Source organism: Plectropomus leopardus, chromosome 8, assembly GCF_026936395.1.
Source record: "Plectropomus leopardus strain MGB_pleo_1.0 chromosome 8, ASM2693639v1, whole genome shotgun sequence".
Classification (NCBI taxonomy): domain Eukaryota; kingdom Metazoa; phylum Chordata; class Actinopteri; order Perciformes; family Serranidae; genus Plectropomus; species Plectropomus leopardus.
This window is the reverse complement of record NC_142183.1, coordinates 9866704-9891229: the sequence shown is the minus strand read 5'-3', so window position 1 is coordinate 9891229 and position 24526 is coordinate 9866704. Positions and strand designations below refer to the sequence as shown.

Sequence of the window (24526 nt, the reverse complement as noted above, 5' to 3'; positions counted from 1 at the left end):
TGAGAATAGGTACAACAACTAGGCAAACTAACAAGCTAACTAACAGCTTTTATGTGCTCATGCTATCAATATAAATGTGAGTTATGTGATGCTGTTCTGTTTTGAAGTTACATCCAAACACTAAACCATGAATAAAGCTTTGTTCTGCTCACGTGCCTCCACAGCAAACAAGCATCTAGAAAGGTGAACCTTCTTCATGAACTGAAGTAGTCAGAGTCTGCGTTTACTAACAGCAAATATATCAAAACATGCACTTACAAACTCACACAACTCCTGCTGTAATCCACGTCTCAGTATTTAGTCGTATGCTCAGTCCTTCCCAAAAGCATGCATCTTTGCAAAAACAATACAAAGTAAAGCACGTCCACCTAAGAGTAACACGCCCTGAGCATGTGTGAGTATGAGCTCTGCTAAAGCAAAGTTCAAACACATGTATGTGCCCAGGCACACTGCTGCACACTGCTCTGTCTCGCATGACACTGTTTGTACTGATGTGTTTTAATTTGTAGGTTTTTAGCAAAAGTGCATGTGTTTGGGAAGTAATGCACGAGTTAAGTGAGTGTCAGTGAATGTTTTGATAGTTTTGTTGTTGGTAAATGCAGACCACGTTTACTTTAATTCATGAAGAATATTCGCCTCTTTTTTTGATTCTCTGTTCACCGTGAAGAAAGTTGGCTTTTCAAATTCACGGTAACACAGACATGGCTAACAGCATAGGGATCTGAAATCTTAGTTCCAATTTTCTCAAGTCCAATATCTGCATTTTCCTCCCCAAAATTCATTCACCTAGCCCACTGACAGTCTTATCCATATCAAAAATGTCTGAGAAAAATTTATGAAATGTGCAAAAATGTTTAGTCTTTACGTGACTATTGTTCATATCCCGTTGTGAGGACAGTACAATGGTTGACATGAGACTTGCTACATTGGGGTTACAGTTAGTGTTTGATTGTACATTTTGCTGCTTATGTGTTTGGCGACCGAGATAACATGATTATCAACAACCAGCTGAGACCACTCAGATCAGTCTTCTTCTTTCTGCCGCTCTCTCACTAGCTTCCTGTTTTTTCATTATTTTCTATTCTTGTCCCAATGTTCACCATATTCAATAAACACAAACAATTATTATTTCTATTAACTCCCATCTTTAAAATATGCCATGTTTGGTGGAATATAACTGGACAGCTTGTTATTGTAACCATTTAAGCTCAATGATTGCTGGTGTGCAGCATCGCTGGTCGCTGCGACTGGAGAACAGTAGCAGCGACCAGCGGTGAACTGGAGACGTATGAACATGATCCATCATGGAAAATCAATCATCACATGACGGCTGGTTTGATGGGACACTATAGCAATCACAGATTGAGGCTTTAAATATATACTACCTACTTAATTCACCTCTGTACATATCAGGAGACACATTAAGCCGGCGATTAAATGAAAGTCATTATTTCCTCTTTATTGGGTATTCGACCTCCATATTATCCTGCTTCAAGGTCCCTTTGGTGCAAGTAAAGGTTAATCTTCTCTCTCTGTCAATCTGTGTCTGTGGCTTTCTTTGTCTGCTGTCTTTGTGCGTCTCCCATGTTCTTAATGGAAATTGAACCTTAACTAAAAAAGTATTAAACATATCTGTCCATTTTAGTTGATTCAAAACTTCCCATGATGCTTCATTAGTGACTCCTATAGGCCAGTCATTGCACCCTAAATGAGTGACGGCACCTTTGATAGGCACCTATTTGAATATATTTCTTGCTTTTCCCTTGATGGTCTGAATAGGTAGCTGAGTTTGTTGCTAATTGCTTTTTAGAAATAAATTCCCTAAGAGGACTAAACTGGTGGCAAAATGGCTGCAAAGCCACCAAGCAGTTACAACAACAAAAACGTTTAATTACTTTTTCTTTTTAACTTGATTGATTCAGCTCAACAGAAATTAAATGTTTGTTTCTGGTATTAAGAACCCTTAACATGATAAAATATAAATAGGGTGTGACTGCTGTAGCCCACTGGAACTTCCAAAAAAGACACATTGAGGAAATGTTCACATAAATACAACTAATTGAAATACAATTTTTTTGCTTTTTGTCAAGGTCATTCACAAAACACCAGCCAAATTGTAGCTACAGTTTCCCACCGATGGCCTAAAGTCCACATGCACCTCGTACACAAGTGACGCATGTTTGCCATGGCATTACAATTTTTGATCTGGCATTTGTGCAGGAATTCCTGTGGCTTCACACAGAACAAACATTATTCTGGTCACACGTTTCACCTCCTCCTCTCCTCTGCCTCCTAATCTTGTTTAAAGTGATACCAAGGCTGCTAATTCAAAACACATTTATGCAGCAAATATAATTGTAAAGATAAAATCACACATTTACAGGCACTACATTAAATCCCTTCTTACAGCTGTGGGTGTTGATCTGTGGGAATTTGCTCTGCTAATTAATCACGTGTGTCACAGTACTTTAGCCTTTTGTCATTGTCAACAGGAGTTACCATGAAAACAAAAAAACACACTTCAAAACACTCACTGAAGCTCAATGTGCTGCTGGCACTAAGTGTGTGTTTGAGCTTGTGTGTGCATTGCCTTGCCTGTAAGTGGGCATATGTGTGTGTGTGTGTGTGTGTGTGTGTGTGTGTGTGTGTGTGTGTGTGTGTGTGTGTGTGTGTGTGTGTGTGTGTGTGTGTGTTCAACCCAGGGTTCATGCAGAGTGTTATATAGAGCGTGGGACTCTCTTCTATATGACAATAACATCAAAACCACTCAGGCTACTCTTTGATTTCACACACACACACACACACACACACACACACACACACACACACACACACACACACACACTTCTCTGTCTTGTCTCTTTCCGCTCATTCTCTCTTCATTAGAGTTGACTCCGCATGTGTGGCTGTCAAAGCTTTCCTCTGTGCTTTCATCTGTGACAAGGACTTATGTGGTAAATGATGAATGGCACACAGCCCCTTTTTTGTCTGCATTACATTCAGGCAACAAAAAACACAAAGGATCAGGAGAACTTACTTCATGATATATTCTCTGCCAATAATTAGCTCACGTATTCATCTTAATCATCAAAATTAGACGAAATTGTTCAAGTCACTTACAAGACATAGCTTTAAAGCTTTTTTGTCATTGTGCATTTGTTTGAGCGTTTGAACATCGTGCAGAAAAAGGTTGATCACTATTCTTGCAACAGATCCCAAAAGAAGTAAATAAAGGTCACTTCGCTCCTGAAAACAGAGTTGGGTGTTGCCAAGTATTACAGCCATTGTAAGGGATGAACAGAATACTTTAAATGGAGTAACCTAGTTTGACAAAGAATTCTTGTTTAAATCTTTACAATGATATTATTGTGATAACAATATATAAATGCCCCGAGGCAAGGTAACCTGAAAACACTGAACACAAGCCGACACTTTGTCCCTGAGAGTCTCATTTGATTTTATCACTGTAATAACTCTAATGTTAATAATAAATGAACAATAAATAAGTAAATAAATAAATAGGGGGAACAAACTTCTACCTTGGAAATCTTACAAGTAAAATGTCTAATGCTGATGCATAGGGAAAAAACTGAGGATGAATTATTCAAGAACAGGCACAGCAAGTGTTTTAGACGGGAGTGAAAAGCTTGCGGGAAAATCAAATCAAACGTGTATCTGCAACAAAATTAAAGGGAAAATAACTTCCTGGAAGAGACGTCACACAGGAGGTAAATGCTAATCTAATGAAGGGTGGCAAAAGGCTGGCGCCCACCCCTGCATACACTGGGTTAGAGCTTTTTAAACTGTGTGGTATGTGGGAAAGTTGAAGGTGTGGCGCAGAGGGAGAGATGTCACGTCAGGCAAAGAAACTGCTTGAGGTGAAAGGTAAGTGAGGTACTTTAGAACCTTTATCCTTAATCTGAGTCAAAATTCACACTTCCTCTCAAATCGAACACACTCTCATGATACATATATTCATTATTCTTATATTCAGAGTGACATGCACACTAAGAGGATATCTTTATTTCTGTTCCACCAATAAACACTTAAATCGGCTTAGAACTTGACTGTCATCATCATGTTTTAATTTTTTCTTTAATATCAAAATAATCCTGTGATAGTAGTCTATACTTCCAACAGGAACTGTGAACAGCTATGGTGCCAATTACCCAAAAATGTACACAAAAGTAGGCTAAAAAAACAAGCTTTATTTAATCTAACAAACTGACATCATGGTAATGTCATCCCCTCTATATCTGTCTCCCAAAACATTGTTGGAACTGCAGAACATGACTATCCCTAAAACTGAAGTCAGTGAAAGGCAATAGTCACAAAATCCATTAAATTGTTGTACAATCAATATTATTTTGACATTCGATTAGACAGGGAGTGATAGATTTTGGTCAAAGTGTCAAACTTTGAAACCCCCCTGGTCTAGCAGGTGAACACATTCAGACAACCATTTATTTTCACGCAGAGGCCCAGTTTCACCTGACTCACATGACACAGAACTGGACACAACTGGAGAAAAAGCGTGTAGGGAACATGCAAACAACGTGTAAAGCTGGGAAGGGACAGTGAAACACACCTACAAAAAGTGTGTCTATCAGCTCAAGGGAAACAGGAAATGTTGATGATATACTGCTTTCAATATTTGCAAATTTCATGGTGGAGCAGGAGACGACTCACCAAGACAGTCACAGGTTCTCCTCAGATTAAAAAAAGTCCAATTTTCTATGTGAATAGTCATTTCCCCTCACTGTGCTGATCCTAATGCTCTGGAAAAACTATCAGTATCACAATAATAATAAAGTCATTTTTACAAAAGCGTTTATGGGCAGGTACTTTTAACTGTACTAATAATGCCACTGCTTTCAGACAAAAACCATTCAAAGTCTTCCCAATGCACTTGTCATAAGATAGAATTGTAAATCTATAATTTTATGATTCCTAATATATTAATTCAAATATTATATCTAAAATATTATTAACCCGATTACTTTGAAATTAATTGTTGTATCTGTTCATTTATCATGATATTATATGCACTTTGCACAAATGATGCAAAATGTGGAAAAAACACAGAAACAAAACTTTGAAGGCCAGATGCTTTTTTAAACACCACTTCATGGTAATTTTTGTCTTTAAAAAATGATATTAAATTATATTTTACATGCAATTTATTATTAGAAGCACAGACTGTGCACACATAGTGAGAAGATTTTCAGGAGAGCAGCAGAGTAGTGACTTTATTAGTTTAGTGCCAGTGATTACGACCTCCCAGTCTGTTTGCCTGTACATGGTTGGTGTGTGTCTGTGTGAGTGTGTGTGAGAGAGAAAGAGGGAGAGTCATTGATTGTGTCCCAGGCCTGAGGGGCCGCCAAGACAGCTTGACTGGTGAGAACAGATGGCAGCCCACTGTGAGGGTGTGTGTGCATGTGTGTGTGTGTGCTACGGAAAAAAAAATCTTTGTAAGTGTGAAAGGGTGAATATGTGTGGAAGTGAAAGTGGATATATAGCGCATATGTACTCTGTGTATGTTATGTATATATACATGTATATGTTTGTGATTAAAAGTAGACACTCACACTCCATCGCTCCAAACTCACACATACAAGCATAATAACACAGCCCACGCTGAGACGAGCTTCACACTCGCCAAAGCCTGAAATTACCAAAACTGCCTCTCCATCATTCCTCGTCCTCTATGCTCCATCACACATAGACACACACATAAAAGCACACACAACACACAGGTGTCAGGGGAACACAGCTAAATTCAGCTTAATCCAGGTCACAGAAAGTGATTTTAGTCAAGACAGCAAAAAAACCCTACATACACTGAGTAGGCAAAACAAGAAGTTTGATGAAATCATGAACAGCACTGCAGCAAAAGCTGATCAAACTGTATGCCTTCAAGCATGTGCATCCACACAGTATTCCCAAAGATTTTTTAAAAAAAGTGTTTGGGCTGTCCCAAATTCCATTTTTGGGGCTTCAAAACTTCAGTTAAGATACCCGCATGAAATTTTAAGCTTTGAAGGGAAGTGACGGGACCCAGGGCAGGGATAATAGTACCCATACACGCTAATCAAACACCTGAACCCGACAGACCTTAGTAGGACCGTGTGTGTTTGTGAGAGAGAGAAAGACGAAGGTGAGCTATTGCACACAATGTTTCTATAAGTTACTATCACCTGCCATCTTCTCTCAGTTTCTTCTACCAAAAACAAAACAAAAAACACAGCATATGAATACTAATTCAGACATCGATTACCATGTCAACCATTGAAACTTCAAAGATAATTAATTATTGTGTCATTGTTTCTATTGCTTTCTACGTGCCTCTATATTGTAAGCTCTCTGATAAAGATTTAGAAAGATTTTTCTTTATATTTTCAACCTCAATGTATGTACTTAACATCAATTTGGGTTTAAGTCATGAGTTGTTGATGTCTAGACAAAGCCTCTTTCTTTATGCACTCCTTCAGGGAGGTAATAGTATCCTTGAAGGTGGTAGGGAGGGAAAGGAGGTGAGTTTTAGTCCCCTGGTTGCAGTTTTTTTCCCCCAGAGAGGAGAGACTAACAGGAAAAAGGAAAAAGGTTTTACTTTTCAGTTAGTAAGGGGACGGAAATATAGGAATTTCCTCCTAGCAATTAAAAAAAGAAAAAGAATAAATGTCGTAGATGTGACTGTATTCTTACGTCTTATATTCTGTCACCCTCGTCTCGATCCACGTGACCCCATAAAAACACCTTTTATGTCTGCCATGTCTGTTTCTCTCCTTACATGCCTCTCTTGTTTTTGTGTCTCTTCTTTGCTGCTTGTCTTTCTCTCTGTGCGTCTGTTATTCCACAGTCTGACCTAGTACATTCGGCCAAATCAATTGCCACACTTCTGGAGCCAAAGCCCCGAGGCTCAGCTGCAGCTCTGTACTCTCTTGAACATCAAAAGACAGACACAGAATTATGCAATGGCCTTATAGGCGGCGGTTTAGAGTTACCAATATGCATATTTTTTTTACCAGGAGTCATTTCAAAATGAAGCCTGGGATTTCTACTGTGCAAAGATAAACAAAGATGTACAAACAGTAAGTGTTTGAAAGATAATGATGTGAGGTTTAGAGAACAGAGGAAACAGCTTAACCGGGTTGATAAGGTCAAACTGTGAGAGACAAACGCAAGAGAATAACAAGAAATATTGTCTTTTCTCTCAACTACAGCCTTGTTTGTACTGGTCACATGAGGCAAAATGATGCTTAAAAGTATTTACTATAACTCCTTCAAGACTTTTATCAAGCCTTACTGCATTTGAATATGAAATTGTATGAATATGATCCTATCTACATTTTCCAAAACTTTATTACAAGTGAAACTACCTCTTATGAGCATTGAATGGCTCCTAAAAAAAGTGTAATAATAAGCTGCAGAACACTGTTGAAGACCAACAAACAAAAGGAGCTGTTTTTAGTGAGTCAGTGCTTCCAGCTGTGACTGTGCTACCAGTTGGGTACCAAACACAGTGCCAAATCGCATTTTTTTCCTTTAATATAACCACGTGGTGTGCCTTAACATAACCACATGCTATCCAGAGCATTGTTGAAATGTAAATAGACGTAAAGATCCAACAACTTGCACATGATAACGTACAAAAGTTACATATATGTCCTTTGAAGAAACCTACAATGCCAACATTTATTCTGTCAACTGGATTGCATTTTCATTCCATAAAAAATAAAATTAAAATGTCACTTAGTAGAATTAAGTGGCTTTTTGCTGTTGTTTTAATATTTTTGGGCAATAATGTAGTTGTGTGACATAAAGGAACAAGCTATAATAGGCTTTGGCTACATGGACAAATTGGTGGTTTTGGTCTATTTAGAGGGTTTGCTAAAAACAAGAGAAATAGCACCAGAATTATCCTTGAAGAAACTTGGACCAGTTGCAGTGAGGGGCTTTACTTACAAAAACACATAAGTGTGTATATCCGCATGAATAAACTGTTTATGATTGGGTTTTTGGAGTATCCTGTTTATGTGTTTGAGCATGTAAACATCATGTTGCGTAAATGATGAATCCAAATATGCAGACTGAAGTACTATGACAGAACCTAGGACGTGAACAGGGGATAAGAATGCGCTCATGGAAACACCATAACCCCAACATGATCATAACCAGGATAATCTCATAAACAGCTTATCCATGTCCAAGTAATCACAGTTAGCATTCTAATCCATTTCTCTTCTTGATCTTTAAAATTAGCCAGAAATGTTAAAATACCACAATTTTTTTATTTAAGACAAAACATACCAATAATGGATAAAAACAACTAAAACACTAAATTGTGGGAAGTTAAAGCTGCACAACCTGCATCTGCATAAGGCCTGGGACTGTGTGTGTGTGTGTGTGTGCGTGTGTGTGTGTGTGTGCCTGTCACTCTGAGGAACCACGCCCGTAACTGCTGGTGCCAAACAGAATCGAATGGACGGGGGCCAAATGGTTTTCTTGGCACTCTTGTTCACTTATGTTTTGATGTTTCGTGTTTGAACTCATCACCTATCAGAGTACACTACGCCCTAATTAATAGAGAGCACAACACGCAAAGCCACAGAAAAACATTATCATGAAATAAATCACGCCCCAACCACAAAATCAGACTTGTCATGTTTGTGTGTTAGTGTGAATGAAAGTCTTGTCCAGGCACCATTTGGGCGCCATCTGCCCCTGTTGGTTCTCATGGCAACCATCACCAGCTGTGTGGTGGGAAATGTTCACTTCACACACTGCCTGTCATGCTCTCCCATCCACACACACACACTTTCTCTCTTCATCCCCTGACTCTCAAATCACTTCAAGGCTCATTAGTGTGGGTTCCTGGTTAATCATCACACCAGTTTGTGATTCAACTCTGATGAAACTTCCAAGGTTATATACTTTGTAGTGCAACATTGTGTGCGTGTGTGTGTTTGTGTGTGTTTGTCCTGAGGTGAGACCTGAGACAGATGTGTTTCCAAATATAAGTTAATATGACACACAACAGTTTGTCTTTGCATATTTCATTAAGTCTCAGTCAGTTTCAGTATTTTTTAAATGAGGAAAAAAATAAAACACATTCAAAAATGCACACCGACAGTGATAATAACAATAATTATGATAGGTTTGTGAATTTTAGGATGAAATTTGGAGGACTGAGTGAGATTTTAAGGGGCGACTGAAGCTATACACCACACACTTCTGTGTTTCTGTTTGCAGTGACTTTCAGCTGCAGATGTCTGCACACATGGCAACAAGCCAACGTCTTTTTTCTGAGGTGGTAATGTTACCTCTGGTCCCATAAAGCTACCGGACCTTAAACACTTGGGAACTACTACAGCTGGATTCCAGAATGTGTGAGTTGGTTTACAAACAAACTATGATTTCAACAAGACCGTGATGGTTTGTTCACTGTGATTAGTCTGGGAAGAAGCTGGCTACCTCAACACATAAGGGTAATGTGCAGTTTAAAGTAACAGAGGCACAAGAAGGTCATACTTTTTCTTACAGGTCTGGTAAATTCCAGATTAATTCTGAACAATTTCGGACCAAGAACCATGTAAAACTGCACTAAACGTGAGGAAAACGGAGTGACCATTTGGTAAATTTTGAATTAATTCCGAATGCTAAGCTCGGATATCTTGAGACTTTTGATCAGTGCACAACAGGTCAGCTGAACATGCAAACATCATGCAATATACAATCTCACATGTATGTTTGGGCGCCCAAAAGCTTACCTGAGGCTGTGTCCTGTTTGAATCCAATCTGTGGCATTTTGCTGCATGTCCGTCTCTCCCCCTTTCACACTCAAGCTGTCCTGTCATATGAAGACAAAAAAGGCCAAAAGTAATGCGTCGTGATAAAATAACATTTACTTAGATTTAAAAGACTAAAGAAAAAAGTCTTTGAAATTTGTCTCTGTGCAGGAAACTTTAGAGAAATTATTTGAAAATAAAGGACTTGCAAAAAAAGCATTGCCCACAAGCATAAACCAGTTATATCAAATATTTTTCAAATGATTAAACAGTTTGTGAAGCAGAGCATCAGCTGTCCTGCACCACTGCTGCTGTGTGTGTGGGTCTCCAATATAGCCACCAGAGGGAGTGATACTTCACCTGAGAGCCCTTTATTTATGAAAAAAGGCACAAATTCATCTTTTACTCCTTTTTCTTCACAACAGTAAAAATATGACCAGTGAATCTCTATACACACATATACACGTGCACAATCTGTATCTTTTTTGTCAGTTTTTCTCCATATTTCTTGATCCCTTTGACAGCAGAAGGAATTATAGAGAGATGGCATCTATTCCACTATTATAAAATAAAATACATTATTCACCATTCCTTCTTTATCTTATTTCAGTGGCTTCATTCCCTGCCCTATGCTTTTCACATAACTCATAAATAATTTGTATGTCAATGGTGACCTCTGTAGGTTGTAGTTTGCACCTGCACTGCATGAAAACAACCTCGTACTGTGGGCACATACAAATAAAGTCCCTTTTAATGTCTACGTGTAACAGACTTGGGTGGAACTTTAGACTTCCTTATCCCAAAAAATCACCCTCTTCAACTGACTTTCCTAAGTATTCATTTCAATTATAGTTTTTGTGTCAATGTTTAAAATGGAGTAGATGACATACTTTAAAATCTGTTGCTTCATCTTGGGATATTGAGACTCACACAAGCTCTGGGAGTCAGAACACAACCTAAATACAAATCACACTGGTGCTTCATATCCACCATCCTCCCAAAGTCTTTCTAAAAGCAAATGAAAGTAACCCAACTGAGCAGTAAAAGGCCTCCCAGCAACATCCAGGCAAAAACCACCACATGCTATATAAAAAGATCACCAGGATACTCTCAGGAAAATAAAGTTTCACTGGAATATGAGAAGAATTACTGAAAATGGCAGAACAGTTTCAGCTAAGGGATGATTTTGTGCAAACCTGAAGTGCCTGTAATTACTGGATGAATCCTGCTCTGAAGAGAAAAATACTGATTCTCTCACAGGGGAACATGAAGTCATCTCAGCTGCAGTTGAGGTGTAAATGGGCCACAAGGCAAGAAAATGATGTACACAACCAAGCTGAGTATGACTGCAGACGAAGAATTTAAAGTTTTGAAATGGCCTTGTCAAAGTCCAGACAGAAATCACATTAGAATGTGTTGAGGTTCTGAAACAAGAATTTCATGCCTATTGAGTTGAAGCAGTTCTGAATGAATGGTTTGGTCAAAATTAATCCCATCTGGTATTACTGCTTATATGTTTTTTCTGAATTGGATGCGAAAGAAAACAGACATTCTGTTGAATCTGCTAAACTTTTACAAATGTGGAATTTTGTTGAGGGCAGTGGTGTGTGTCTAAACTACAACTTCTGCTGCCGCAGAAGCTGAAAAGCAACACACAGCAGAACAATGATTTAAAAATGGTATCACTCTACTGCAGAAGAGAGTTGGGTCGATTTCCGGTTTTGCTGGTCTGGTGTACAAGCTCCAACTGGTTTGATTCATGATAAAATATCATGTTTGTTAACTTACTAATGGAGCAACTACTTTTGCACAGGTCGTGCAGTGGCTTAAAGCCCTGTTGTTTGCTTAACTTTCATCAGATGCTGTGTTGCTACTTATATCTGTTGCTCGCTTGGAGAGCACTGCAGGGGAACAGGACCTGCTGATTCATGAAGTCGAAATGTGAAATTATCATTGCGAAACCTACTTTTTTCACAACAAAAACCTAACCACAGTGTCAGCTGGCTGGAGGAAGATTGCCAAAAGAAGAAAATGCATGTTTTCTGATCTAAAAAGTAACATTACACTGTTATTCATTATTCACCGTTAACAGAGAGCTCAAGTGTTATGCAATGCTACATGATAGTCAGATAGTGGCTTTCTGTTGGAACATGGTGTCATTACGTTCCACTCAGGATAAACTGCTGGATCATGTGGGTCACTGGGAAAAATTCGGTAAACCAGTCCGATCTGGTGTTTGGTTTAATGTCAAACTAGTTTGTACATTTTCACACTTGCCCAACCTTACTGCAGATGTAGTAACAGTTGTTCATGCAGCTGAGACAGAATTATAGAGTTCAGTTGTCAGAATGAATTACAGCACAGAATCCCTTAGAGCTGCCAAAATCAATATTTTTATATTATCAGATGACTGCATGTGTCGCTTATAGATGGATGGACCTACACAGAATTATGAACTGACCAGCTCCCCTCAGCTCTACACAGCTTTATGGCATCTTTCAGCTTATTGTATTGGAGACTGTGCTTTTCATTGCTCTCAGCAACCCTGTTTACAGCAGCAGGCAGCTGTATTAAAAACTCTGATGAACCCATTGAACACTACTTACACTAGACAGACAAAGTCATGGACTAGCTGGTAAACACAGTGGATCATTTAGCAGCCAGAAGGCCAGATATTTCCCTCAGGTGTTGGTGGAGAAAAGCAGAGCTAAAATTGGACGTACAGTGGATTCATCAGGAGGACAGAAACACGACTCCCAATGATGCCATGTCTGTTGGGTTGGTAAAAATCAGTGTTTCCTATCAGGTTCACCATGTCAATTTAAAGGGTAATAACATTACGGTGTAATGTTTACATCCTATTTCAGCTTCCACAAAGTCATTTACGGTAGGCCATAACAATGCTATTTAGACTGTTTCTCAAACTGAAAGTCAGAAACAGCCTAAACAACACTGTTAAAATCCACTAAGATTACAGTAGTGACACAAAGGGACTTGACTTGTTTCTACAATCACCAAATTCTCCAGAAAGCAACAGGTATATTAAATTCTTCTGGACATGGCAAATTTTCTCTGTAGCTGTCAGGGTGCCGTTACGTTTTACCTGCTTGTAACTGCTTTTAAAAATCTTTTAGCACCTCTGTGATTTGTCTTTTAAATTTTCTTTAAAAGTTCTTCATCAAATGATTTTATTTTTTTTCTTTTATAAATGATCAAACAATTAACTTTTTTCTATATATAGAACTCCTAAGTGTGTTTTTGTTTTTATTTCTGATTTTATTTAAAATCTCACCTATTGAACTCATGTATTTATGTGTCTATGTGCTGATGTATGTTTTATTATCAGTAGAACTCAAGCTGTTCAAACAAATTGCCCCTGGTGGTATTAATAAAGTTGTCACAGTCTGTCCACACACATCATTTGACATCTTGGTTAAAAAGTCACAGCGTCACCACAAAACAAAAAGAGAGTATGTTGTCAGGGAACATCACCGCCTGGTGTGGCAGCGGCACCCAGCAGGACCTCAGGGCCCCGCAGAGAGGGCCACAGTGGGCAGAATGTTCCACAGGAGGTGCAGTCCCCAGCCAAGACATTTACCAGGCGCTGCAGGACGACGGCTGACAGAATCATGAATGATTTGAGCCATCTGGACAACAGCCTTTTTGAATTGCTCTGTTCAGGGAAAAGATGGAGCGGAGAGGCTAAAGAGGAGCTACTTCCCTCAGGCTATTTGAATCCTGAACAAGGACACTGCCAGGGCTCCTGACTCCTGACTCCACCTCTGATGTTGACAATTACCATGTCCATTTTCCCTGCATCTCTTAATTTTCATCATGTTTAATATTTCATACTTTATCTTATCATAATTTTATATACTGTATTTGTCTCTCTCACTTATGTAAAGCTCAGTATTGGAGATGGCAACAAAGCATTTCACTACACAATGCACAGATATGTTATTGGTTGCATAAAAGTTATTGGTTTGCTTATTAATTGTTTTAAGTGTCTTTGTTCATGCTCAGCATCAATGAAAGTGAGGATTTCCCTTAAATGATTTCCATAGTCTTGAATAAAGGTCTATGAATGGATGTTAAGTAAAATAAAAACTTGATCTTTGAAATAAGTAGCTACACCACACTATAACTGCGATTTGAGTATTTGCATAGATGCAGATATGCAATTACAACTGAAAGTTTTGTCTTAAAAAGTTTAAATTTAGGGTAAAATTATAGGAATATGGGATATGCAGAACGCCCCATCAAGAGTGCACAAAATTTTGTGTTATTGAATTATCAGTGACATATTAACATACAGGTGGCATTTCCATGTTGCAGTGGGTGGAGGTGAAGCTAATTTTAACTACTCTATGTTCGGTTATAAAGTTTAAAAATATCTTACAAAGCCCAGTCATTTACTAAATGGTCATATTTTTTTTAATTAAAGGAGTAAAAGTGAGTCAAAAGTGACAATTTCAAAAAATGTCTTCTCTCTAAAACAAACAGTGGAAAAATGCATCATTAGGCATTGATGTTACTATTGTGGGCGAAAATATACTATTCATGGACATAAGTTATATTAGGTGCTTATGAATGTTAAATTGTTGTCACTTGTGAAGATTTTAGTATTAGAATTGTGGTCATATGTTTTACATTTGCACAAAAGTAGCAGCTACCAATAGTTTCTGGCAACAGAGTCAGCCAGTTTCATTTTTTATACAATAAACACAGATGTCAAGTGAACAACAAAAAGCTGCCAGTGGCCAGGATATATTTTGACAAAAGATAACCGGCGATAGTGCTCCGTCTGGTTGCAATTTGCGGAGCAGGAGCAAAAAAACTGTGAAATTGTGCGATTGTCTAAACCCTGCAAGTGTGCAAAGGTTGTGTCTGATTTGAGACAACACCACCCCAGCATAATGTGCACACCGTGTAAGTACATAGTGTATGCAGTGTACTACATGCAGTACGTGTACTAACTGAAGTATCTGATTGTCCTCTTCCACTGAGAATGTAATGACCAAACCAAACATTAACTCTAGAGAAGGCCTTTGGTGTTTTTACGTTACCAAAAGGCCACTGTAGATTCTCAAACACACTTGGAAAGAGACTGGAAGGCTGTTCAGCTGGTTATAATCTGCAACCTCGCCACGAGACGGCGGTAATTCCTACACACTGGCTGTTAAAATCATTCACACGCATTGATTTGTAATCTGTATCTTATTAGTTGGCCTAATTTGGAAACTGAAAGTGATTGTTAAAGCGTAACAAAATCTTTTTTTTTTTTTTTTCCAGATTCTTCCATCCAAACTGAGCTGAAACATAAAGCCTCCAGTTCCAAACACTCCTTCCCATATATCCTTTTGGCTATATCAAGCTCAAGGGATAAATCAAATGATCTTAGATTAAAGAAAATGAAGTTTATGAGGAAGATGAAAACACTGGAAGCAGTGGAGCTGTTTAATAACATCACTGTGTATCTGCTGTGCTCCTTTTCTGTCCCAAACCAAGCTGGAAATAACACCCACATCACACTTAAAGAGGCCTCTACCTTCTGTTGTGCTGCTGTGCCACTGAGACCCTCAGATCTCCCAGCAAATTATGCATTCCCCTAAATACATGTGACTGCGGCTATTAAAGCTAATGTGCTGGTTGTGCTTTTTTAAAATCCACATAACTAGAGGCTTAATTTAACTTGGCACGTATATGGTATTTAATGTTGCTGTTGAAAGCCAGCTCCTGTCATCTTTATAGACTACGAAGAGACAGTCTTTACTTGAGGCTGCTGCATGAAACAGAGACGAGATGAGGAGTGAACTGGAATTATAAAACTGTCAAATAAGATTAACCTTTGGTGCGCACGCAAATTACATTGTGTTAATGAATAAAAGCAAAAGAACTAATTCAATTAATGTATGATACACATGAGAGGCCGATTCACAACGAGTGATTAATCTGAACCAAGTGAATAACAGAACCGTTTATGATACAGTCAATGAACTTTATGGTCTAAAGAGTTAAAAATTGGTTTAAAAGGGGATTAAAAAAAACAGGCTGTCATTCAATTGATATGAAAAATCACTAATCCCTTAAAACGAATCATTACAGTAGAAGAATTTGCTTGTTTCTGTTTTAAATACTCTTGAGACACAGACATAGACGAGTAACTCTTGAGGACATTTATACAACAGAGATGCATATTTTAAGTATTCTTTATCGATCTGCACTATTAAAACCTAACACAGTTGCACATGGTCATTTTTTAAACTCACACCTGTGTTTTATTTCAGTGATATTTTAATTCTAATTCTAATTCTAACTTTGTCTGAAAATGCCCAGTATTGGAAATGAATAGTTCACTATTCCTCTGCATATTTAACCAAAGAAATCAAAGAGCTCTGGTTTATATTGAAAGACTTAAAGTCCCAGAGGAACATTTTGAATGCTCAGCTTCCTCACTTGAACTCATCATTGATGATTCTGCACATATCTCACATTATGTTAAAGAGTAGAGAGGGGGAATTTGCCAGTGCTGTGTCACTCTCTTTCTGTCGTAATTATTAATTTTTGTAAGTTTTGTCACCGAGGTTTGCCTCAGCCCAACAGACGGCTTTGAACTCGTCACAGGAGGCTTTGTGTATAATCTACCTCACTGTGCTGCTGTCTTCGCCTGTCACTTCTGTCTAGCGACCGTGGCAATCAGAGTGGATGCCAATCGTATTTACCTGCATGCGAATGTCAAGGTGGAAGTAAAGGGGGGGAGGGGCTTTGAGAGCAGAGTCTGAACACCCAGACACGACTCAAAGAGAAGCGGCACATTTCCAGAGCAGACGCCACACAGAGGATTGTACATCTGTCAGCTCTTCTGTGTACAACAGACGAGGAAAGCTGCTGTGAGATTTACACTCGCAGCTAAGTGCTCAGCAGTGACAGTATATATTTATTAACCTTGACATGTACAACAGAGGCATGCTGTGCATTTTCATTTCGCAGGAGCTTGGCCCTGTTTACACATTGAACATTACACCAGAGCTTCAGCATTACAGATTCTCTATTCCTTATAATCCAATATGACGAATACTTCGATGACTAACACTACTAATGACTAAAACCATGACCTTTCTTGATTCGTCTTCCTCTGAACCATTTTGGTCCTTAAATCAATGAAAATATCAGAGTCTATGTGACATTAGCTTCATTAGATGCTCAGACTTCAGTTGTGTCATCACATCACGCACAAGTGCTTTGGGTAATTAATGCATTAGTCATATTTTCATGTGCTAAATGATTTGCAATACTTGATGCAGAATTTTGGCCCAAGGACAACTGTGAGCTGTTTTTGTATCCTTGAATGAACTTTCAAACTGCTATCGAGTGAGAGCAGCAGATTACAGATCATCACACAGGGGCTGCAGATCTTGCAGCACATCATGATTGTATCTCACAGTGATCCGCTCTAGCAGAAAACTGCTGTAATTGTGGTTCAATTCTCAAAGCTGTAATAAAGTTTTGATTTTGTCAAGTGAAAATGATGTGATTGGAAATGAAATGAAATGGAAAACTGGACAACTGATCATCTTTGTGAGAGTATTGTCTTTATCGTGTGAAATCTCAGCCTAGACTCATTTCGAGGTCATCAAATAGTGATTCTTTGCTGTCTGATGCTCCTGGCTTTTAGCTAACACCAATGTAAACCAGGGTGTCTACAGGTATCAGACACTTAAATGTAATGCTTTAAAAAAGCTTTTTAAAGGTGATTTTAAACCAAATAAAAAAACAAGAACAACAACAATTTCAACAAACAAATCATTTCTTATTCAAGCAATGCAAGGCAGTATAAAGTGACTAAATGAGGTCTTATGCAAAAGTAGGCTTTATATAGGAATATGTTTATGATTGCGAGTTAGGTTTTTTTTAAGTAAATGCAAGTATAAAGTAAAAATATTTTATTTAGTTAAGTGGTAGGTTTAAGGATTTGTAAAAAAAAGAAATCTGGACTCTCATGTAGAAGAGCTTGACTTGTATTGACAAAAATAAATTACAAGATGGATAAATTAAATCAGATAACATGTTCGAGTCAATGAAGACTTCACAAATCCAAATCTATGACCATATATAATGACTTTTAAATTCAGGCCTTAAGACATAGACTTTAAAACTGTTTAATGACCTGCAGATACCCTGTAAACCCACCCACAGCAATATTTGCTGAACAGAGCAACTGACGTATGAAGAGCGAGAAAGCCACAGAGGGAATAGGTTGCGGTGGTGGACATGTCAACCAGTGTTTTCACCCAGGAGACCGCCATCCTGTCTTGTGAAACCAAAAGTCAACGCTTACGTGTTTCAACGTAACAATACGTAAGTTGTAGTTTATCTGCTTATTATACAGTTCGATCAAATCTAATGAACTATTTGGATGAGTTTTTCTTTTGAATACTACTTATTCTCAGAGGACAAAATGTACATGCTTATGTTGACATTTGTTCCAGATCTTTGTATAGGAATGACAGCTATATAATGAGTGTTTTATCATATGATTTCTATATGTTGATGTGGCGGCAATGTAAAGACTGCCTGGATTATGATCAGAGAACATTTCTTTCAGGTAATGAAACACTATATTCATGTTCTGCATTGGTGTCTGAAGGTCAGTGGGGAGGATGGTGGCGTACAAAGAGTGGCTTCCCTTAAATGTATTTGCTGTTTCAGATTAGCTGCATATAAACCAAAATTCTAGAAAACAGTGCTGGATATCAATATATGCTGAAAGACTTTGAAGCAATATTAAAAAAAAAAAAAAGTGTGTGTAAAGGGGTGAAAAGCAGCAGTGCAGAAAAGCAAAAGCTTCAATCAAAACTACTACAGGCAAACAAAATTCAGTGGAAACACAAAGAAAAAGTGAAATTACATTTTACTGTAAGTGAGGTGCCAACAGCAGGAAGTAAAATGGAACAAATACGAGAAAAAGATGCACAAACCAAAGACGCTCTCGATAAAGAAAAAGTCCAAAGTTAGGATGTGACTGTGGGAAAATAAGGATGAACTCAACAGAGAAGAATGGGAAACTACTGACAAAAAATGCTGAATGAAGTAAGAAAGAGAGAGAGATGAATGGTTGGAGGAAAGAAGAGAAGAGCTGAAGAAGTTTCTTGATGACCTCAAGACTTCAAAAATCTCTGCAAGCGAACAAGTGAACTAGAGAGACAGATGAAAGGAGAGAGGGATGAAAAGAATAATAAAACAGAGCTGAAATGGGGAGCTAAAGAAGGCGTCTGAGCAAATGGAGGAGATGGAGGGAGAGGCTGAAAGACGAGAGAGGGAGGAAATGAGGGAGATCTGTGAAGGAGAGGCCAGAGATGAGGAAGAAAGAAAGCCTGATGAAGGCGATTCCCCACATCATGGTCTCAAAGACAGATGCAGAAAAACTTTGAAAGACAGGTGGAGGAGAGGGACACAAGAAAAGTTGGAGATCTGTTAATGTGTCTCTGTGCTGGAGGAGGTCGAACTGAAACTGCTGACAAGAAACAGAAACAACAAGCAGACGTGAGGAGGAGTGAAAATCAAAGAAGAACGGGTCAATAATGTTTTAATGTGACAGTAATCACAAGTGAAAAACTGATTTGTTATATATATATATATATGATTTGATTTGAATATGATTTCCACACTACTAACTACTCCTCCGAGACAGGTTTGTGATTTTGTGTGAATTCATGTAAAAGCAGCAGTTCTCCTGTTTTAACCCTTTAAAATCTGGTTTGACAGCACTCTTCTTGTGCTGCCTAAGTTCAGACGCCTTTCACAAGCTATTTAACCTTTTGAAATGTTACCAAATTGATTTTGATTTCTCTCAAAAACATAGGGAAAAAAGCAAAGACCAACTTAGCAAGAAATGTCCCACAAATTACAAGGAATTTGTCAAAGGTGATGGAGAGAGTGACCTGAAAATGAACTGAAAAATAGTTTAAAAAAGGGTGACAAAAAACTATGGAAAAATGTCCGGAAAACTTTATGATCATTTTAATTATATGTTTAAAAACATGTGAGAGAAAAAAAACAAGACATATATTTTTTATATTTTCTGCACTTTTTGGAGGGTTAGTTTGTTATTTATTAATCTTTAGGTAATAACATTTTACCAATATCTTGATATGTTTTGGGCCATGTATTGTTGCTCAGTGTCGTCTTCCCGTGTTTTTGAAAGAAATCAAACCAGTTTGCTCAGGTTTGAAAAGATTAAGAGAAATTTAAAATTGTGGTTTTAAGCAGCAATTTTTTCAAATTGAACTGAGGAGAGCAATTGTAAAACCTTCAAATATGTATTCCTTTTGATGCGTTTGTACATCCCCAGACAGAAGAATTTATATTATGTGTGTCTAAGGATGAAAGTCAATAAAATTTGACAAGTTTGGATGAAACAGAGGGAGAGCTTGTTTGAAAAAGGAGTGGTGGCGATTGAGTATTCCTCTGAGCACAAAGAGGTGGAACTAGATGGACAGTGTTATCAGGATTTATAAGTGCAACTGATTGGATGGTAAAGACGCACTGAATAATTCATTTTATTGGTGACAACCGTGTCAAAAATGTATAAACTGATAGTTAAGGAGCTGTATGCGACATTCAGAGCAGTAATATAGCAGCAAACAACAGTGTACCTTGTAAATATATAGTAGCATAATTGCATCCTAAATAGAGAATTAAGTCATGCTACATCTCTGTGCGGTTGTAATTGAGCTTCTCTGTTGTGTGTTACGGTCCAGCTGCATGTGCATGTTAGTGTATGTGATTTCATGAGTCAGTGTCCCCATGGTTTGCCTCTTTGCCGCCACGGCAGTTATCTCTGATATCAGCATGGTATGGAAGCTAAAGCATAGCATCCCCTCTCCAATTCCTGAAACAGTGCTGAGAAAACACTGCCTAACTTGGTTAGTTCTTTGCCACCTAAAAAATGGCCAGCCTAAATCAATATGAGTTTAGGTTTACACTATATTTAGAATATTTTCAGAGCTTTACCTTGCCTTCAGACAGAAATATCAGATGGTGAATTGAAGCCATTATCTCAAAGCCGCCAGATTGCACTGACAAGAACAGTAATTTTTCTTCACAGAACACTGGAGTTTTTGATCTACTGCTGCCCTAATGTATAGCTGGAGAATATTCAATATATAGCACACACTTAAACTGATATTGATATTTTCAGATGGCGTGAATACATTTTGCTGTTTCACCCATCTAAAGCAGCACCTTACTTTAGCAGCAGAAATGTAATAGGTCCGACCACCATGTTAAACTAATTATCTTTAAATGTTAGTTATGTCAGAAAATGACATCAGAAATAAATAAGTTTGCCAATTTCACATATCTTTGAAATTGAAATCAACTGCCTGTAACTATATAAAGTTTATAGATACTGCTTTACTGCAAAGTTAGTCGCTATTGGCCAGTTTTTGAGGAGTGAAGCTTCTTGCTGCCCAGGGCAGAATGGTGTATGAATGAAGAAGAGGAGCCTTTTTCGTCCTCCACTGTGCTGTTTCAGAGTAAATGTGAACATATTCGTCTTTGCCACTGAGGGCCAAAGAGCCTCTGTACAATCATGAGAGAAGAAAATGAGGTGGAAGCCAAACAAAAGTAGATTTATGGACCAAATAAACTTAATTTCATGGTAGTAACTATGACCGAAAAAAAAGTCTTAAAGAAGTCTGAACATTAATACCAACTAGTGTCTATGTGTCCACAAGGTCAGAGGAGCTGCTTTCTGTCTCATCACAAATTGATGACAATTAAAACTTAATTTTATTTTAGCTATAAAAAGAAATTAGATTCAATGTGTTCACAGATATTGTTAATTAAGATTAGACAAAGCCCAATTTATGTATAAAGACTTACGGCCTCTTTAATGCAAGCACAAATTACAATTTGCAGAAGTCATGAATAATACTGAAATGATTTATCATCATCTTAAACACAAAAAAGCTTCAATTTACGTCCAAATTATGTGTGAATTTCCTTTAGCATCTACTAGTGCTGGCCGTGTGTTCTTCACAGACACTTATTAAATCTAAACTTTTAAAATTACTATAAACATTCTCCTAAAAGCACAATGAGAATGCTAATGAACTGATTTGGCCAGTACCGAGGCTGTTGGTACACATAGCCTGCACTGCTCAGAAACCTGAGCACTGGCTTTAAACACTAGATGGCAGCAATGTATCAACGTAGTCTCGCAGGATATCTAAGTGGATCACTCTGATGTTCACACTAATGAGACTGAAATTCTCTTTCCCATCAGCCAGAGCCAAGCACACAGGTGCGTTCCAGTTCATATTTTACTGGGTAGGAAATAGCCGAGTCCTACAGGATATGTATTGCTGAAATATTCACAGAGAAAAAGAGAAATGGACTGCTGCTTTGCTTTTGCTCTCAACGCTTTTATTGATCGCCTATTGGTTTCTTTAATCAATAGGCCCAACATTTCCTCTGTGACCAGAGAACAGAATGGGAGGTTACTCCCTGGCACTAACACTGACCCCCCTGCTGATCTGGAACAGATTGAATTAGAAACTCCATCAGTCGGAAGCTCGACCACTTCCTGAGCACCATGCTGTGACACTGGATTGGATCTCCCTCAAAGGAAATCATCTCCCAAAGTCTGTATTAACACCATCTTGCCCCCCTGCCAAGTCAGACCAACCTGTTCTACTTGTCCCTTGCCAGGGTTACAACTGGCACAGACGGCAGCCGGCACCTTTAAATGCGGGCCAGGGCGCAATTCTCCAAAGGTGGGCTTCTGATTAATTGAGCCTGAGGATATGCGGCCTAGCCACTGACAGATACTAAGTGCAGGTGCCATGTTGAGGGGAAGAGCTCTCCATCTTGCCCCTGGTGACTCATTCAGTGCTGCGGATTAGAGTGGGAACTCACCGGGAGCTCCACCACAAAGAGCTTTGTGGACCAGATGCACAACATTTGAACACTGTACAGGGACTCGTCCTCTTGTGATCGATATCTCGTCTTGTTTGACACCTCTTCAAAGATTCAATTTACAATTCCTTTAATCAACAACTGATTCCTATTGGCTAATCATTGTCCATACACTCAATTACATACTGCTTTTCTCATTCAGTGAAGACCACTGAGAAATGAAATAGGTTGCTACCACCGAAATGGTCTACTAGCTCTGCAGTCAATTTCAATCTTCTGTCTACAAACTGGCCATTTCATTCTGTAAACAAGCCATACCTTTGCCTCTTTGTCAGTAGTAGAAGTATTCAGACCCTTACGTAAGTCTAAGTACTAATACCATCCTGTGAAAACACTCTATTACAAGTAGAGGTCCTGCATTAAAGGTACTTTAGTGAAAGCAGGAAAATATACTTCAAGTATGAAAAATAAAATTATACGATGCAGAAAAATCTTCAAAAATACAAAAAGAATGTGCATATACCCACGCGCACACACACAAAAAACAAAAAAAGAAAAATCATGAAAAAAAAACGGGGAAAAATACCTCAAACTTCAAAATCAACAGAGGGAAAAAAAACACCCCCCTAACAAAAAATAAATAGATTAAGAAGAGGAAAAAAACATTCACAAAAATCATAATTCTAACCAAGATTGAAAAAATCTTAAAACTTAAAAAAAGTAAAATATTTCCCCCTGAAATGCAGTAGAGTCAAGTATAAAGTAGCATGAAAATAGAAAACTCAAGTAAAGTAAAAGTACCTCAAATTCATGCTTAAGCACAGGATGATGTTTGATGTGATAGCAGGAGGCTTGCAGCCAGACACTGCAAATGTGAGATGTAATCATTATTATTATGTAAGCATGCACTTTACATAAACACACCTACAATTTCTCAAGCAGATCTAAGCATCTGCACACACAAATGATACACATACACAGAGGGCATGTTCATTGTGTGCAAATAAAGACGCTAACTACCGCAGTAAGACTATATGCAGACAGTTAGGCAGAGCTCCTCTCCCTGGAGACAGACACAGCCTCTCTGTAGTGCTGCAGAAATGATCTCTAACTGCCTTCTGTTGTAAATATGCTCATGTTTATAGCATTCTAACAGCAACTGGCATGCAAAATGAAGTACCTGGAGTGTGGGCGTCTGCATATTTGTGCGTGTGTGTGTGTGTGTGTGTGTGTGTGTGTGTTAGTGAGTGCATCTAGTGTGGATTGTGCGCTGGCATTTACAGCTGTGCCTGGATATCATGAGAATACATCGGTCTCTGTAGCTCAGGCAGCTGAAGCAGCTGAACCAGTCACTTATGATTATACTTATCACACCCTTCTGAGAGCACAGGAAGCTGGAGAGAGAAGAGTGGGAAGAGAGAGAAAGAGGGGAAGGAGAGAGAGACGAGGGGGAAAAAGTGGGAAGGAGAAACGAGGGTGGGGAGGGCGGAAGAGAGCATGTGTGTGGTTAAGTGAGTTGTAAAATTTTACAGCTAAAATGGGATTTCTCTTCACGACGAGCCGCACTTGAAACGATATGAGCCTTACAGAAAAGATAAGGCAAATATTTAATAGTGTAGCCAACAGAATAAAAAAGTGCGGCTGCTCCAAGTGAACCTGCATGCCTTACAGGACACACATTCAAACTGATGAAGCTTTAAGTAGTACAGAGTTATTACAGCAAAGAGGTCTGGACTGCTGCCTTTTAGTGCACATGCTCGCCTCAGGATAAGTTTATGCAAAAGCGTAGTAAGATTATTATTTTTTGCTAAATCTAC

General features: G+C 38.4%; 1 long non-coding RNA gene across 1 annotated transcript in view; it reads right to left on the bottom strand.

Moving 5' to 3' along the window:
- The window catches only part of LOC148188851 (uncharacterized), a 207226-nt gene that overhangs the window by 36311 nt on the left and 146389 nt on the right, over positions 1–24526 (bottom strand). The window contains exon 10 of the long non-coding RNA XR_015777207.1: positions 9771–9850. This is a non-coding gene — a long non-coding RNA (uncharacterized LOC148188851). The remainder of the gene's footprint in view (positions 1–9770; positions 9851–24526) is intronic.